The 14,092-nt window shown below is 41.5% G+C and overlaps 1 long non-coding RNA gene across 3 annotated transcripts in view; it reads right to left on the bottom strand.

Moving 5' to 3' along the window:
- The window catches only part of LOC134616058 (uncharacterized), a 30,206-nt gene extending 18,199 nt beyond the window's left edge, over positions 1-12,007 (bottom strand). Inside the window, exons 1-4 of one of the 3 annotated variants that reach the window (XR_010091401.1) lie at positions 11,907-12,007; positions 5,727-5,829; positions 5,476-5,568; positions 4,127-4,360 (exon numbers count right to left, since the gene is read on the bottom strand). This is a non-coding gene — a long non-coding RNA (uncharacterized LOC134616058). Of the gene's footprint in view, positions 1-4,126; positions 4,361-5,475; positions 5,569-5,707; positions 5,830-11,906 lie in introns of all 3 variants that reach the window. The other 2 variants (XR_010091403.1, XR_010091402.1) reach the window with 2 other exon arrangements.
- Between the last annotated feature and the right edge of the window lie 2,085 nt (positions 12,008-14,092).

The following is a 14,092-nucleotide window of genomic DNA, read 5'->3' on the forward strand; positions in this document are numbered from 1 at the left end:
TTCATATCAATATAGGCCATAACTTGATTGTTGTCTGTAGCCCACATGATTAAACACTTTAAACATGTGAGTTTAGATTTGATCTACTGTATAGCCTGTATAATAAATTAATATGTAGCCCAATAAGTATAAAATCCAGAAAGCTACACAACATGGGGCGGTTCATTTACAAACACAGGTCTAACTTGAGTTTCACACAGTTTTTATTAGAAACAATCAAATTGTTAAATGCTTAAAGTACACAAAATGTCAGAAATCTGCACCGTCATGAACAGAAATTTAAACCTAATTTTTCGTGATTTGTTGAGTAACCCTCCGAGGTCTGAATCCCACGTTGTGCACATCAACATCACAGATTTGTACAAATAAAGTTTATATTTATATGTTTTGTTGCCATAGCGATGCCTCCAGGGAAAAATGAGGGCGCAGAGCAAGAATGAGACCATATTAGTGGATATATGCTTTGATAACTTTGCCTAACAATCATAAATGTTTTATATTTTGTGTGTGTCCTCATTATTGAGCTTTAATCCTGCATGAAGGCCAAGATGAATCTCTTAGAGTAGAACTTTACAGGAACTATTAGAATAAATGAAAATAATAACACATTGACTGCTTTAGTCTTTTACATCCACTTCTGTCTGTTTTTTTGTCTCCATTTAAAAGATATCAAACTCTGAGCAAACAACTTGATGTAAAAAGAATCTCTGCACATTCTACAGTCTTTGATGCTAAAATGACATCACAGCATTTAAGCATGTTTTGAATGAAAACATCAGCATATGAACACAAAACTGAAGACACTGCAACCGTATGAACGCAGACCACTATTTAGTGACATTTCGACGTTTCCCCGAGGATTAACTGCTCTGTAATTTACCAAGAACTAAAGTAAGCTCACATTTCAGTTTGTAAACTTAAGATCATTTACTTAAATATATGAAGCCTGATTTTCCTGCCTGCCAGGACAGTATTTATGTACTTTACATTGTGCAAGACTAGACTATATTTTCCAGGAAAACAAATGAAGACTTAACTATTTGTCAGCTGATGTCATATTTGACAAACTATACATGAATTAGAAAATGTTCTTAATCATATCTTGGAGTGACAGAAGCTCCTTTTAACACGATTATTTCTGAGATTATTTTGTTCATTTAGGAAAATAGAGAAGACTTAAGTTTTGTTCTCAAACAAACTATTGGAATTTCTGAGAAACTGAGGCTGCGTCCACTTGTACACGGCTATTTTTGAAAGCGCAGCTTTGTCTTTTTGTTTTTAGCGTTTATATGTGGAAGGAGATATTTTTTCAAAGCTGCACATGTGGACTGGATTTTTTTTTTTTTAAACGAAAAAGGAAAACGTCCGTTTTCAAACATAGCCGTGTACGTTCGGACGCAGCCTAAAGTCATCACCAAAAAAGCAAATTCTCTGAACATTCTGAGTTGAGGTTTAGTGATCATTGCTGTTTTGTGTTCCTTGTAGTCAAAATGAGTGAAAGTGGTGATGGATCACAAAACAACCGTAACGGTAAGCACATGTGCTCAGTCTTGAAATTGATGAAAAACAGATTTTCAGCAGATAGTTATGGATGCTAATTAAAAGATTAAATGATCTTGCAGGCCAACAGGTTAACCCACGATCAACTGCAAGTGGAGATCAGGAACCTGCTAATCAACCAGTTAACCGACGAGCTAACCGGCGGGCTAACCGGCGAGCTAACCGACCAGCTAACCGACGAGCTAACCGACGAGCTAACGAAGATATTGGTGGACTCCGGGGCTTCGCGAACGATCTTTATCTTGCTCTTTGTGATATTTGTTTGTTTGTGGATAGGCTAGTAACTTCAGTACTGGAACAATATGACAATTACCTTTACGGTGACACTGACACTGACGATGACGATGATGATGATGACAACAATGTCATCGTTCAAAATATTAATGTAAGGGAATTTAATGCCAATGCTGTCAACAATGAACAGCATGAGGATCATAATGCTGTGGTTGTTGTTGGCATTGAAAATGAGGATTCGGATGAGGCATTTGAAGACTGTGTGGATGTTGACCAGCACATCCCAGAAGAGGACCCTCAGCCAGGTGTATCCAGGAGGAGGTCTAGAGAGATGGATGAAGAAGATGTGGAACCATACAAAAGAATCAGACGGAGCGAGGAGTTTTCTGATGATGACTCTGACTTCTTCTCTGCTTCTGATGGCGAGGGCTGTCCTCGTGTTGGTAATATTGCTGATGAGGACATCAATGAGCAGTCAACAGAAGAAGAACCGCAGCCCGGTGGATCCACGAAAAGGTCCAGAGAGGAAGATGTTGACGAAGAAGAGCGTGATAGCAAAAAATCCAGGCTTGCACACTCTGATTCGGGGACCAGCTCAGCTGTGTACGACCACTCTGAGAGCAGCAGTGATGAACTTTTTGAAGATGCACACGAAGAGCTTGGCAACCATGAAGCTGGAGGCTCGAGGAAGTGTTCCCGAGAGGATTTTGAGGAAGAAGAGGAATACTTGCCTGTGTGCAAATTTCGGAGGTGTTCAATTGAGTCCAGCAGCAGCAGTGATGAAGACTAACACTCTTTCGACGGGTTTCTTCAGTATCCTTTTAGAAGGCTGATGGCCTACTCAGGTGACCCTGAATCCTCCATGCTGCAATAAGCTGGGCATACACTGTGCTGCGATTTTTTCAGTCGCGTTATTCAGCTCCTGCTCAAACTGTACGATTGACTCGCAGGGGTGAGTCTTTTCACTCTCATTTCTGCGTTTGCGCGTGCGCAGTGTAAGACGCTGCGGTGACGCCCTCAGGACAACCGACAGGACTTCAAACAGGTTTGATTTTCTTACCAGCAAACGATTGATGATCGGGAGCTGGTCGAGAAGTGTTAATCGCTTCTCGTTACCCCATATAGACGATGCACGACACACGATCCTCCAAACGGTCGCACGACTGAAAAATCGGCTCAAAATGGGCCAAAAATCGCACAGTGTATGCCCAGCATTAGGCTGCCGGGGGATTCCCATGATGCACTGGGTGTTTCTTCTTCACCCACTATGTTTAATAGACCTCTCTGCACTGAATTGTACTCGTTAACCTCTGTCTGTCTTTATCCTGTTTTCCTTGCCCCTCCCCAACCGGTCGCAGCAGATGGCCGCCCCTCCCTGAGCCTGGTTCTGCTGGAGGTTTCTTCCTGTTAAAAGGGAGTTTTTCCTTCCCACTGTCGCCAAAGTGCTTGCTCAAAGGGGGTCATGTGATTGTTGGGGTTTTCTCTGCCCTGTCTCTTTCCTTCTTTTTATCTATCCCTCCTTTTTCCCTCCACCCCCCCCCTCTACCTGTCCTTTAATCTCTTCTTTTTCATTTCCTCCATCATCTCTCTACCCTGTGTTCGTTTTGAGAACACAGGGTAGATGATAATAAATGATAATAAAATGATAACAATTGGCTACATTTTGCATGTGTCAGATCATTTAAGTCTGCTTTTGTGTATAATATGCATACTTTACTTGTTGCTTCCAAATCCCAGAAGGAAGAAGAAGACAAATAAAAAATGAAACAAAAATATATTTCTCTTTCTTTAGTGGATAGCTTTAGCAGGGAGTTTTTCCTTCCCACTGTCGCCAAAGTGCTTGCTCATAGGGGGTCATATGATTGTTGGGCTTTTTTTTGTAAGTATACCTTACAATATAAAGCGCCTTGAGGTGACTGTTGCTGTCATTTGGCGCTCTATAAATAAAATTGAATTGAAAATTGAATAGATGTCACTGTGATGATTTCTTCCCTCCATAGAAAGCTTAGACCCAAATGCAGATTCAATGCACATGGTTAAACTATTTATGAGACTTTGCTTAAAGAGAGGGAATGGAGAACGTGGCTCGAGCTAGGAGTGTCAGCAGAGAGCAGGAACCAGAGGAAAAGCTATCGAGAGACTGAACACCTGGCTCCTGATGGGAACAATCCAACGGGAATTCTGCAACAGAGGGAGAAGAAGTTGCAGGACGGGTAAGGGAGTTTGAGGGTAGGATTAGTATGTTGGCAGAGGAGACCTAAACACAGGGAAAACAAGGTTAAACACAGGGAAGGAGCAAGCCAGAACTGGAGCAGAGGTGAAGCCTAGTTACCACTGGAGATGGCAGAACAAACTGGCGAGGAGTAGCAGGCAGCGCTGGTTTAAGAAGCCCTCCTGCTGATTGTTTGCAGATGAGGCCCAGGTGAGATGCTGGAAACTCCACCTCTGAAGTGTGGACACAGTATCCCGATTCCAAGTGGAAAAGCCCCTCAGACACTTCCATGGTGCATGACAAGAAGGACGAGAAAGCATTCATTGTCCATCCATCCGTCCGTCAGCGTAATGCCTAAAAGTTTATTCAGATGTAAATATATTACATTTTTAAATAAAGATCATCAGTGTTTTTAATGACGCTGCATTTCATTCACGTGTCTCTATTGGACAGTGTTGTAGAAGTTAGAGAAGACAGGAATCACTTCCAGCTTGGCCTGACGTTTGATCACTAGTGATGTTCAATACCACTGATTTCCTTTCCGGTCCGATACAAAGTAAAATTCAGGGAGGTATCGACGATACTGATCGGATACTTTGTACAAAAACTTTACTCTTTTATTTTATCTCAAATTATAGCGTCATAATGATTACAGGACATCAGATTACTTGTTCTTATCACTTAATAATGCAGAGTTCATCATATAGAAATAAAAAAACTGAAGTTGTGCGCTATTTGAACACCTTGCCTGCCTGCAGCATTAAAGGACTCCCTGAGAGACGTCTGTCTCACCCTAGCAGCACCTGTCCTTCTCCTCCTCTTCAGTTCGCCTCAACATAAGCTCCTCATATTCTGTGATATGATTTACTCTGAGGTGTTTGACAAGGTTAGTGGTGTTGCCACAACACCTCACTTTCTTGCCACATGTATCGCAAACCACGTCTCGGCTGTTTGTGGATGTAAAATACGTCAGCACATGACTCTAATTACGCTCAGCCATTGTTGTGAGTGCGCACACCAGAGGCTGCCACACATTTATACAGCCGTATTTCACACATGACTATGAAAGGCGGAAGAAGAAGTAGTTCCTTCCAATGTAGACAATCCGAATGATATAGTTTCTTTCCACTGTGTTCCTGTTAATGAAAAACTACAATTTTACCCTAGATGATTAAAATATCGAGATTTTAATGTGGAAACCTTCTGTTTGCACATCTGGACTTTCCGTTGCTGCCCACGCAGGTGAAACTTTCTTTGAAGTGGCTCATCGAAGTTGTAATTAATCATCAATTCCCACACAATGTGAGAATGCAATCAATTTGTTTATCAGGGGAAAGGTGGGATTTTTTAGGACACTGGAGCCTAACATTAACTGGTTTCATCTTTGCTTATTTCCATAAGAAGAAAAACATACTGAGAAAGAGATCACCAAAATATACATGTATGTATAAATGTATAAAGCCACTTACATAAAACATGAAAAGGCGGAGCAGCGATGCCCATCTCAGCCAGCGTATGATGGTGGGGGCAAGATGGCAGCTTCCACAACATGACGCCAGCTCCTATGTATTTTTAGTAGATAAATGATACGTTTATGACAATGTATCAATTGTTGGAAGATGTAATTACACCTTAATTATGTAATTAGAAGCAAAAAATGATTTTTTTAATCAAATCACCTCAAAAAATTACTGTACTTACTTTCTAATTGATTCTTTACCTCTAAAAGGGGCGGCTGTGGCTCAGGAGGTGGAGCAGGTCATCTACTAATCAGATGGTTTTTGGGTCGATCCCTGGCTGCTCCAGACTGCATGCTAACTGTCCTTGGGCAAGACATTAACCCCAAGTCACTCTCTGATGCATTCATCAGAGTATGAATGTGTGTGAATGTTAGATAGAAAGCACAGAAAAAGGGCTTCTATGAACAGGTGTGAATGAGGCAACCTGTACAGAGCGCTTTGAATGTTCAGGTAGAAAAGCACTGTCAAAAATGTCTGTGTTGATTTCTTTTGGACCTCAAACATTACTCACCTTGTTGCAGGTTTCTTTATTAATGCTGAAAACCCAGAATGGAAACTGACCTTACTGCTTCCTTTAAGCATCTAGAAGCTGCTTGACATCTTTACAGATCTATCTATATCTTTCAAAACTGTCTATAATATTTCTTTACAAATACATATTACATATTGTAATTTTGCTGTTGTTAATTCATCTTTCCACCTGATAGAAGAATCCCTCCTTATTATGATTTCAATTTCATCGCTGGACGAAGCTTCAAAGTTTTCATTCATGCCACCAGCATTCTCTATATCCAAACTATTGCGGCTCCTCCAACCAAAGGCCGCGGCAGGCTAAACATGAGGACACAGATGACGCGCAACAGTAAACACATGAGATACACCTCTGTACTATTTGCTACTTTTATTCCACACACAACTGTCCACTATACAAATCGGCACATGGGCTCAAACCTTAAACAAATGCACAGACTGCACAAATAACTGCACCATTTACTATGCCAAATTACAACATTGGCCTATTGCATAACTGCGCTCAAGCTGCAGTCAACAGAAGGTTTCGCCTCATGCTCACCCTACCTTTCTGCTCATCAACATCAGGTGCCGTGAACAGGTGAGTGCAACCACATTTATCACCTAACACACCCATGAGTCACGCCCCACACCCGTGTACCAATACAGTGAGTGCATTTAAACCAACCCACTTAATCAAAAAAGGAACAGCTCATATGACTCCTACACAAACTACTGGCTAACACATAGATTAAGCTCGTCAAACATCTTTCTCATCAGTTCTTTGGCAACAACAGAATGACTTCAAGGCGTTGCCGTGCATTTGTGTAGTATGTTGGGTTGATGGTAGCAGGGGCGATTCTAGGATCAGAGCTTTGGGGGTGCTGAGCATCCAGAGAGCTGCTCAGCCAGGCAAGATCAACTTTACTCATCACGATGAGACGTCTTCCCTGTCTCTGTCAGTCCCTGCATCCCTACATGTCTCCAGTTGTCCCGAGTTCTCTCTGTCTGTCTCCTCAGTGCATTTAAACCCCTGTACCTCCCTGTCCTCATCGTCTGTTGTCCTCGTCTCTGTTATCAGTCATCATAATTTTACCATCTCTGTGCAAGTCTGCAAATTTCTTTAGTAAATCATAAGATTCTTAAATTCATCAAGTCTCTCTGTGCCTGGGTCCTCGTCACGATACATGACATCACTGTTTTGCAACTTTGCCTATGGTACAATGTATGAAAAGATCTTTACTGCAGATACTACTATGGCTCTGTAGATTTTTTTAAAATTTTATTTTAACCCATGTCGCCTCACCTTGACTGGCAAATCTGTCTATCACTTTTTGGTAGTCAACTCACTCAAGCAGTTGAACGGTTTCTGTTTTGCCTGTCACTTTTCCTTGTCTGTTTTCTTACCTGCCTCTTCCTGACCTTGTACTTTCTCCTCACGTTCCCCTCTTTCCTCTCTTCCTCTTTGGACTGACAATCATATACAAATAGATTATATTCAATTAGATGAACAAATTAAATTAATATGAAAAAAAAATACTGTTAAGATCACTAATAAAAAGTCCTCTCTCAGTGGACAATTTTAAGTTTTACATTTTAAATATGTTATATAAAATTCAACGGGAGCAACAGGCCGGTCAGATGTCGCTGATTTTACTACAGAGTAGGACGGGTTGTAGGCAGGGCTGGACTGGGACAAAAAATCGACCCAGGCATTTTGACTAGAGACCAGCCCACCAGGTATTACAGGAAAAGCCATAAAGCCTTTGAATGAAAACAGATGCTGTTGTGACAGTGATGTACACTGTCTTGTTGGTAAATTTATGATTTCTATACATTTTACATCAGATAAAAACTTTGGTTGTAAAATTCAGACAATAATTTAATAAAAGCTAAACATTTTAAATGAGAATAAGAAAGAAAAGTATTTCTTTGTGCCCCCCTTCCATGTTAATGCCCTACCTGGCCCCCTGGCAAAACTTTGCTAGACCCGCCCCTGCACAGTTATGGTAAATGGTAAATGGCCCTGCCTACAACCCGTCCTACACTGTAGTAAAATCAGCGACATCTGACCGTCCTGTTGCTCCCGTTGAATTTTATATAGCATATTTAAAATGTAAAACTTAAAATTGTCCGTAGCCTGCGGACAAATATACATCTTTTATTAGATGAACATGTGGTTTCCATAGTAGTACCTGCAGTAAAGATCTTTTCATACATTGTACAATAGGCAAAGTTGCAAAACAGTGATGTCATGTATCGTGACGAGGACCCAGGCACAGAGAGACTTGATGAATTTAAGAATCTTATGATTTAATAAAGAAATTTGCAGACTTGCACAGAGATGGTAAAATTATGATGACTGATAACAGAGACGAGGACAACAGACGATGAGGACAGGGAGGTACAGGGGTTTAAATGCACCGAGGAGACAGACAGAGAGAACTCGGGACAACTGGAGACATGTAGGGATGCAGGGACTGACAGAGACAGGGAAGACGTCTCATCGTGATGAGTAAAGTTGATCTTGCCTGGCCGAGCAGCTCTCTGGGTGCTCAGCACCCCCAAAGCTCTGACCCTAGAATCGCCCCTGCTACCATGTTTCCCTCTCACCAGATAACCAAACCGATATCATGACCAGCAGCTTTACAGCTGTGGCTCCAGCAAACATCAGCTGATACTAGAAATTAATATTAAATAAATTCTAACAACAGCTGATCAAGCTTAAACGTGCTGCTGTTGTTTAGTGCGACATCCGACGGTTTCCTCTTTCTGGCGCAAAGTGAGTGATAAATAAACAAGAGAGAAAAGCCGATCAGCTGATCATTGATCAGTTTCATGATTGAAGTAGCAACAGGAGAGGGAGGGGAGAGAATGAGAGGAGAAGAGGCAGCAGCTGTGCAGCAAAGACACAGAATAACTCCAGCTTTGTCTTTTTCATTGTAGCTCATGTCCGGGACAAACTGTTCCTTTTCAGCTCAATACGACATGCGTAATATTTTCTGTGAATACGGGAGGGTTGGCAACTCTAACTAACCTTATGAATAAAATAAAGTTCACTATCAGTAACATCAAAGCACCCACCCAGCTATATAGAAACCCGGTGTTCCAGATCAACTGGCGTTTAGATCAACTGCCGTTGGTCGAACAGATGTGTGGCAGTCTTGCGTTTCAGGAGCTGCTACTGACAAACCAGCAAAAAAAACCGCCAAATGTGTCATCTGTGACACTTGTTAGTTCATCTCAAACACACTCCGTCAGTCTTGATGCTGTTGAACAACAAAATGTTTAAAAATGTTGTGAGTTTACCTGGTGATATCCTCATGTGCGACGCGATCGCGAAAACAGCAAACAATTAACACCACGCCGATGTTGTTCACAGGACAGCGAGAGTAAACGATCGGGAGACTCTTGTTGTCGTTATCGTCCCCCTCGCACGTTTTATTTCTCCGGTTTCAGTGTTTTTGCTTCACAACCAAAGCGTGCAGTTTACTTTGTGTGCACTAACATGGACTCGAGTCAGCCAGCGCCACCTCTGGCCAAGTGCCACAGCCTACAGCCAGATCAACTTGTGACACACATCTGCACCACGTTTGAATTCGTTTCATGCACAATACATTTGTACCTTTCAATTGTGTCTGTTTGTTTTGTGCGTCATGCAAATAAACCTTTGAAATGAATGAAATGACACTAATATTTCACTAGTGTTGTAACATCACATGTCGTTAGCGTAGTCTGCCTGTGTCTTTTCTCTGCGAACAAACATTTTAGAGTTGGTTGTTATATACAGTCTGTATAAGTGTGGTCAATCTAATAAACATTTGTAAGGAGATGGCAGTTACTGTGAATGTACAGCAGGTGATTAGTAACAAACAGTCAGACAATGACCCTGACAATCTCATTCAATCTTGCAGATTGAATGCACCTTCTGCGGAAAGTGGTACCACACAGTGTGTGTGGACTTCCCCTGTGCAGAAGGCGACTACAAATGTTGTGGGTGCTAAATAAACAGAAAAAATTGATCCCTGTTGTCTTTGCTTACTGATTGTTTTTAGTGTTGACAATCCACATTGCTGGGATTGCATCTTTCAACATGTTTGTGGGTAGATTTGGATGTACCAGGTGTAAGTGCAGCCACTCAGCCTCTACTCAATGTGATCATAGCAGCAGGTGCAGATGTGTCACAAGTTAATCTAGTAGTAGGTTATGGTACTTGGCCACAGGTGGCAGCAGTGGACTGACCTCCATTTGAGACTGCTCCAGCTGCTATGTGATATTGGATCTGCTAAAAATTGAAGATCATATGCAAGTTTTGGAACTTAAGCCTTATATTATGTTGAAAAACAAAAAAATGATATTGATTTTGTTGCGGGTCATTTTGGCCCGTACTGTGTAAATCCACTCAGAATTGTCAAAAAACTGCAATAAAACAATAGCAACTTTATTTTCCATTAGATCAACATGTGGAACGCAGACATACAACAGTTAGACTTTCCATAACTATTTTAGGAACAATTTGGTAAAGGTTTTTCGTTCTTACAAACACATTTCTTTTGAACTTGCCCAACGTTCTCAGTTTTTCAATGTTCAACATTTTCAATTTTGTCCACATGATGGACAGAATGTAATTGTGTGCTTTCTACAGATGTACTTCTTGCATTTCTCACAAAAAGTGCTTGTTTTAAAACAGGAATCTTCCTAACTAAGATTTAAAACAAAAGATTTCTACGTCTCCTCCAGTCCCAAAAACAGATGACACACCTGAGTCACTGACTTTCTTAAATCCACTCACTCTCACTGGCTCTGTTTATTACTAATCACTGTGTAACTGCTGTAAATTCACAGTAACTGCCATCTCCTTACAAATGTTCATTAGATTAACCACACTTATACAGAGTAACTACCAACTCTCCAGCCATGTTGATGGATTGCCTATATTGGCTGGAAATATTCATTTCCAGAGAAAGGACACAGACAGAAGATGCTTACAGAATGTGATGTGACAACACTAATGAACCATTGATGTGTCATATTTGTGCAAGGCGTATTTCATTGTTATGAAAAAAGAGAATATTAAAATCATGATGACCAATTGGAGTGGTGATTTCTATGACTTTGTGTATATAATTTGGAATTTTGTACAAATGTAGGCCAATAATAAATACATGATATCATTTCATTCATTTCAAAGGTTTATTTGCATGACGCACAAAACAAACAGACACAATTGAAAGGTACAAATGTATTGTGCATGAAACGAATTCAAACGTGGTGCAGATGTGTGTCACAAGTTGATCTGGCTGTAGGCTGTGGCACTTGGCCAGAGGTGGCGCTGGTTGACTCGAGTCCATGTTACTGCACACAAAGTAAACTGCACGCTTTAGTTGTGAAGCAAAAACACTGAAACCGGAGAAATAAAACGTGTGAGGGGGACGATAACGACAACAAGAGTCTCCCGATCGTTTACTCTCGCTGTCCTGTGAACAACATCGGCGTGGTGTTAATTGTTTGCTGTTTTCGCGATCGCGTCGCACATGAGGATATCACCAGGTAAACTCACAACATTTTTAAACATTTTGTTGTTCAACAGCATCAAGACTGACGGAGTGTGTTTGAGATAAACTAACAAGTGTCACAGATGACACATTTGGCGGTTTTTTTTTGCTGGTTTGTCAGTAGCAGCTCCTGAAACGCAAGACTGCCACACATCTGTTCGACCAACGGCAGTTGATCTGAAACACCGGTCATGCTAGCTAGTACACAGTAGGAGTTATTGTAACCGACTGTAAAAAGTCAGCACAACGAAAATAAACTACACCTAAACTTGGTTTATATCTGACCCAGATAGACTGCAGGTCATAACTTCTTACCTGAAGTTCAGTTCACCTGACACTCAGACCGGCGGCCGCCTCGGGTCTCTCCTCATCCACCTGCTGGCCTCTGTGGGAGTTCCGCCATAGCCTTCTTCTTCTTCTTCTTCTTCTTTGTGTTTAACGGCGGTTGGCAACCAACGTAAAGGAGCATTACCGCCTCCTACTGTTCCGGAGTATGGGTCAGACAGTGAGCTTACAATCTGTATCCAAATCAAACAAACAAACAAACAAACAAAAAAAAAACACCTTACACTCTTTCATAAACACCTATAGCCTTCAAAAACCCCACCAGTTCCCTCACCTGTGCCCTACTACCCTCCAACACACTCTTCAGATTAAATTCCCCGATTCCCCGCTCCTTCAATCTATTCTGCAGAACTTTCCTCTCCACATCATAACCCTTGCACCGCAGTATTACATGCTCTACCGTCTCCTCCTCCTCCTGGCACACTCCACAAAGCCCCGTCTCATGTTCTCCTATCATCTGTAGTGTTTTATTTAATGCACAATGTCCCAGTCTAAGCCTGGTAATGACCACCTCTTCTCTCCTATTACCCCTATACAACCTACACCCTGCCACCTCCTTCTTAAAATGATACAAGTGCCTGCCCTTACTCCCTGAATCCCACCGCTCCTGCCACTCCTGAACAACCTGCCTCCAAACAATACCTTTTGCTTCAGATCCGCTGCTTTTAATTTCCATCTCAGTCCTATTTTTAGTCAACGCTCCTTTTGCCAACCTATCCACCTTTTCATTTCCACTGATTCCTACATGAGCTGGCACCCAAAGAAAGTGAATATTTTTAAACGTTTTAAAAGCTCCACAGCACACTCTAAGGGCTTCCGATTGCAGAACATCCAAACGTCTCAACACAGAACGAGCTGCTGAACCATATGCCACACACCCATAATCGAAGACAGATCTAATTAATGCCTGGTAAAGTCTTTTCAAAGCAGAAGAGCTTGCTCCCCAACCCCTCCCAGCTACACACCTCATAACATTAACAACTTTTTTACATTTGGTTTCAATCCGGTCAATATGCTCCCTCCATGTCAGTCTTGAATCAAACACCACACCTAAATACTTAAAAGAGCTCACTTTCCCAATTACCTCGTCATACAGTTTCAATGTCAAAGTCTCACTCACTGTTCTTTTGGTAAAGAACATCATTTTTGTTTTTTCCACCGAAAACCTGAATCCCCAGTCAAATCCCCACTCAACCACCATATTTACAGCCTCCTGAACCTTGCAGGAACATGGTCTGACTCCTACCTAACTATATAAAGGGTAACGGAAGGTAAATGCGGCTAACATGTCCTGTTTTAAGCCCGGCACGTACACCTCTGCTCCGCTGTGTCTCAGCCACCATTGTTCTGGCAGAAAGGGCGCTAAAGCCAGAGAGAGGAGAGGCGAGCTGGAACAAACCAGTTTTTTTCGGAGGGGGGATATCTATACTTTTATTGTTCAAAGTTTTGTTGTTAGTTTTTAGTCGACCTCGGTCGCTACATGATCATTTCCTAGCACCAGTTCTTTGTTTATGTGATTCGGTGGCTTATTTTCATCAGTGCTCCTCATCTCTCTCCTATGTGCCGCCTCCGCTGACAGCGCTACTGCTCGGGATATGAGTGCCCCTCCCTTACTAACCAATCGAATGCCAAGAAGCTGGTAACTGAGGCAAGACACGCTTCCTATTGGTTAGCAGCTGTTTCCATAAACGTGTCGCTAGGGGCGCACCTTGGACCAAGGGCAGGACACCTGCTATGAAAGGACGCTGAGAACCACAGGTGAGGCCAAATCAAGAGAGGAAAAATCCGTGCAAAGCAAGTCCACAGACACGTTGCAGCAGGATAACAGGCACCTTTATGATACGTAGCTGCACAAAGTAATATGGAGGTGAAACCCCTTCATTTTTGGATCATGATTATTATTACCCTTTTTTCACCAAGAACTCCCATTGATAACAGAGTGTCTTTTACAAAAGTAATCTTGCTACACTATCAACCATACAACCTAAAACATCTAAAACAAAAAAGAAGCTAGAAATACAAAAAATACACAAAGTCCTCAACATACTACACAAAAACATTACTTATTATGCTTTTAAATTGAATAATTATTTCATTTAAATTGATTAGAAATTTTATTTTTCAAATATTTTTTATAATTTTTTGTATTAAAAATG

This window comes from Pelmatolapia mariae, linkage group LG17, assembly GCF_036321145.2.
Source record: "Pelmatolapia mariae isolate MD_Pm_ZW linkage group LG17, Pm_UMD_F_2, whole genome shotgun sequence".
Classification (NCBI taxonomy): domain Eukaryota; kingdom Metazoa; phylum Chordata; class Actinopteri; order Cichliformes; family Cichlidae; genus Pelmatolapia; species Pelmatolapia mariae.